Source organism: Pristis pectinata, chromosome 4 (assembly GCF_009764475.1).
Source record: "Pristis pectinata isolate sPriPec2 chromosome 4, sPriPec2.1.pri, whole genome shotgun sequence".
NCBI classification, from domain to species: domain Eukaryota; kingdom Metazoa; phylum Chordata; class Chondrichthyes; order Rhinopristiformes; family Pristidae; genus Pristis; species Pristis pectinata.
In genome coordinates this window covers 10777636-10782666 of record NC_067408.1, presented here as the reverse complement: position 1 = coordinate 10782666, position 5031 = coordinate 10777636, and the positions used below count along the sequence as shown (strand labels likewise).

Genomic DNA, 5031 nt, shown 5'->3' with positions numbered 1-5031 from the left:
AATTGAGAAAAAATTTGCTTCACTCAAGGAGTGCTGTGCATATGGAACTCACAGGCTAAAAGATTGGTGGAGGCAGAAGCACTCATTACATTTAAAGAAGTACGTGGAAGTACGCTTAATGCACCATAAGGCTCTGGAGCAAGAGATGGGAAATGGGATTAAGCTTAATAGCTTCTTCAACAAGTATGGGGTGATGGGACAATGACCTCCTTCAGTGGTATAAACTATGATGCTTCCATGAGATCTTTGCAGCATCAAAAGATGAGCTATTGAAGGAATATGCCTTTATGAATGCTGGTTGTTTTGTCTATTAAGACCAAAACCCGAAGGCATTTCGTTAGAAAGTGTAAAGACGAAAAATTATTTTGCCAGCTGGGAAAGATGTTTACTCACAGCAGAGCTCACCATACTGCAGCTGAATTATCGGTGAGTGCTTAGAAGATTTTGATTATTCAGAAATTCAGAGGCATGACAAATTAATGGTAGCCAATGAGTTTTAGGTGCAAAAGCAATAAATAATAAGCAAAAAAAACCTGCAGATACTGGAAATCTGAAATCAAAACAATAAATGCTGGAAAAATTCAGCAGGTCAAGCAGCATCTGTGGAAAGGGAAACTAAGTTAATGCTTCAGGTCTGAGATCCTTCATCAGAATGTTATTTTTATCTTGTATAAAACTATCTATTTTGCTGCAAAGATCATCTGGCACTGAATGGAGAGGATCTGTTTAAATCAAGACACCAAAGCAACCACTCTCCAGACTTAAAAATAGTCCCATGCACCATATAAAACAGAGATTGAAGCAGGCTGAGCTGCATCCGTAGGAAGAAAGGAATTGTAAATGTTTCGAGTCAAGACACTACATCAGTACTGAGAGTGGGGAGGGAGATAGCCAGTATAAAGAGGAGAAGGGGAGTAGTGGATTGAGGAGAGATTAATTAATGCAACTATAGCAACTTCTCTTTATAATAGCAGGCTAAAACCTTCAGAATAATGCTATATTTTTGGAAGATAATGACACAGTAGAAATTGTTTATTTTTCTAGAATATGTTATTGGGTCTGAGGGGGCATATTTACATACAGGTTGTCTGAAACCAAGTCAATTGGAATGTGATTGAATCTTGGAATGACATACAATGAAATTGCATTCAAGGCTGAAGTAGTGAAATCCCAGAGGATAATTACTTTGGTTTCCACTGACAGTGGTGTGCTTTGGTTCATCTCTGTTGCAAATCTTCTTCCACCAGTAAGCACAATACAATGATGAGTGCTTTGGTGGGATATAAGATAAGATAAGGTATCTTTTATTAGTCACATGTACATCGAAACACACAGTGAAATGCATCTTTTGTGTGGAGTGTTCTGGGGGCAGTCCGCAAATGTTGCCACGCTTCCGGCACCAACACAGCATGATCACAAGCATAGCCCTGTCAGACACATTTCTGGTGGTAATAAAAATTGAAAAGGCCAGAAGCAGTCAGCAAGTCAAGCAGCTGCTTAACCTGATGAGGGCTTGCAGTGTTTTCTGTTTTCATCTCGGATTTCAGGCATCTGAAGCCTTGTTGCTCCAATTATTAATCTGGTGGATGTGGCTTCTGCAAAGTTACCACAGCCTAGTTGATCCAAGTGCTAAGCCACATGGTTTTGACCCATGTGTAGTGCCCGGTAGTCATCAGAAGTAACAGTAGATCCGATTGAGACAAATCACCCTTCTTTATTAAGCTTGGCCCAACATGATACCAAACTAGTATGTCAGCATCAGGCATGAACATTTGAAACTGTTTGAATTTTTTTCTGACTTTTTTTAGAAAAAAAGCCAATGTTTTTAGACAAAGTTATTCAATGAACAAATTCTATCTGTTGTCAACTAGTTATTTTAAAATTTATTTTTCAAGATCTGGTTATGACTGGCAAGGCCAACATTAATTGTTGATCTGCAGTTGCTCTTGGCAACTGATTGGCTACCCCAGGACACTTCAGAGTCAACCATATCATTGACTCATAGGGGAAAGCAGGTAACCAGGTCAACTCCTGCAGTAAACCAAATGGTGGATTTGAACACACTACCTTGATTGTTGACCAAGTCTCTGGGTTTCTGCTGTGGTGAGTCAACCAGTGTTACATCCATCCCAACAAGTAAGACCTTAGAAGCTTATTTTATTCTTTTCGCAAAGGTTTATACAGTGACCCAAGTTTTCACCTGCTTTTCATTCCTTGTTTGCTTCAGAAACAGGCTCACTTCTCCCTGGGAATTAATTTCATGTGTTCTCACATTTATTGCTTTGCAATATGAAATTACTATAACCCTGTATTTTGAAGAGGAGCAGAAGAATCCTTCAGAGTATCCAAGCTAATATTTATCCCATATCTAACACTAATTAATGGTGATCATTATGTTGCTGTTTGTGGGAGTTTGCTGTATAGAGTTGGTTACTGTGTTTCTTATAATACTGGTTGCACATCAGAAAAACCTCATTGTGGGTGAAGTATTTTGGGCTGCTTGGAGGTTATGAAAATTATTATGTTATTATATTACATCTCATTATTTCTCTAGGTTTCAATTAGTTTGGTGAGTGAAGTGTGTTGCGTTGGGGTGGGGCAGGGGACAGGTGGGTGGATGGGGGTAGTGAAAGAATGGATTTATTGTTTACAGTTGTAGACACTCACAATGAAGAAAGATGTTCAAAATTCCCTTGACTAGGACCTGTGCTCATAATGACTGTGAGGCATTACTGATTATCAAGGCAAGTTAATTTGCTTTGATGAACCTTAAATGTTAACTCTCTCTCTCTCTCTCTCCACAGATGCTGCCTGCTTGCTGTCAGCATTTTCTTCTTTTATTTTATTATTAAGGATTTGTTTATTATGAACCAACTTTCGAAGTTTAACTGAGAAACATAACTGACTTTCACTAATATCTTTTAAATATAATGTCAAAGTCAAAGTTGAGTTTCTTGTCATGGGCGTAGGTCACAGGTGCAATGAAAAACTTACTTGCAGCAGCATCACAGGCACACAGCATCATGTAAGCAGCATTCACAGGAAAAACATAAATTAAACATATATTATACACATTTTTTACAAGCAAGAACAAAAAAAAGCATGAAGTCCATTTCAAAGATTTAAAATTATATTGCTGCAAAAGACAATCCTCAGAAGAAGCATGTTCATTCCCCAAAAGTTCCTTTTGAAAAGTTCCAAAATGTAACATGCTGGATTGGCTGAGTTAAAGTTATTAGTGACACAAAGAGAGTGATAACAATCCTTACAGTCACTTCCAACATCGGTCTCTAAAAAAAATGTCACCAGTGTATTTTCCCCTAGTGTGTTTTGGGGGTTGGAGGAGTGGAGGATGGTGGGTTTAGCAAATTAAGATTTAAGATAAGATATCCTTATTAGTCACATGTACATCGAAACACACAGTGAAATGCATCTTTTGCGGAGGTTGTTCTGGGGGCAGCCCGCAAGTGTCGCCGTGCTTCCGGCGCCAACATAGCATGCCCACAACTTCCTAACCCCTACAGCTTTGGAATGTCTTTGGGCGGCACGGTAGCGTAGCGGTTAGCGCGATGCTATTACAGCGCCAATGATCGGGGTTTGATTCCCGTCGCTGTCTGTGAGGAGTTTGTATGTTCTCCACGTGTCTGCGTGGGTTTCCTCCGGGTGCTCCGGTTTCCTCCCACATTGCAAAGACGTACAGGTAGGTTAATTTGGGTTTAAAATGGGCGGCGCGGACTCGTTGGGCCGGAAGGGCCTGTTGCCACGCTGTAAATAAAATTTAAAAATTTAAATGTGAGGGGAAACTGGAGCACCCGGAGGAAACCCACGCAGACGTGGGGAGGACGTACAAACTCCTTTCAGACAGCAACAGTAATTGAACCTGGGTCGCCAGTGCTGTGATAGCATTACACTAACCGCTGCACTACCGTGCATCATCAAAATGACTGAGGTAGAGGACCTCAGCAGCAGGCACTGCTGGGATTCGAACCCAGGATCTCCTGTTTACTAGACAGGCGCTTTAACCAACTAAGCCACAGCACCACTATAGTGCCACTTTGTCATCAACCAGAGACACAAGAGATTGCAGGTGCTGGAATCCGATGGAAAAAAACACAATCTTCTGGAGGAACTCAGCAGGTCAGGCAGGATAAGTTTGGAGGGAAAGAATTGTCAACGTTTTAGGTTGAAACCCTGCATCAGGATTTCAACCCAAAACGTCAACAATTCCTTTCCTCCCACAGATGCTGCTTGACCCACTGAGTTCCTCCAGAAGATTTTTTGCTGCTCTAATTACCAACCGGCATGTTTTTGGGATGAGGGAGTAAATCAGAGCACCTGGGGGAAAAACCCATACAGTATAAAGAAAAATGCTTCAATACCAGAGGAGTTGTGAATGGAAATGAAGTCTTCATAGCCATTAACAGACATGTCTTCTTCTGACCTCACCTTGGTGTGATGATAAACATATAAAACTGCTGAATAGTGTTGGGGCTTGAACACTGCCCTAAAAAAATTGGTCAACAATTAAAACCATCTCCTCCAACCAATGACAACTCCATCCCCATTTTTGATTGTGCATCAATTAATTTTATTCTTGTCTGCTGCATACTTCTCAAGTTATTCATCCAACATAATGGACATATGGATTGGATTTTTTATCCTGTTGTCCACTGTGACCTGAATCCAAAGAGGAAAAGGCACCGGCAGCCAATAAATAGTTTGAATGGAAGCCAGATCTGGACTTCCTGGGTTTAGGTTGGCTCAGTAGGATTGGCCCAGACACAAAGTCCACAGATGGTTTATCAGTAAGAATTGCATGCCATCTGCACACTTCTGCTGGTGGCTCAGGAAATACACTGCTTAGTTGACTATAATTCAGCTTATCATTATCTGCAGGGTGATTGGTGTGTCACTAACCACATGTTAGGTGAATTGCTAATCTGTTGTTTCTTTTTAACTAAATAAAGTAGCAACACAGAGTGTTTAGGAAGAGAAAGAGTTGAGAAATAAAATAGTTTACCTCCCTGTCAG

The 5031-nt window shown here is 40.5% G+C and overlaps 1 non-coding gene across 1 annotated transcript; it reads right to left on the bottom strand.

Moving 5' to 3' along the window:
* Positions 1-3967: 3967 nt before the first annotated feature.
* trnat-agu (transfer RNA threonine (anticodon AGU)) lies at positions 3968-4041 on the bottom strand. The gene has a single exon. It is a non-coding gene; the product is annotated as a tRNA-Thr (tRNA).
* Between the last annotated feature and the right edge of the window lie 990 nt (positions 4042-5031).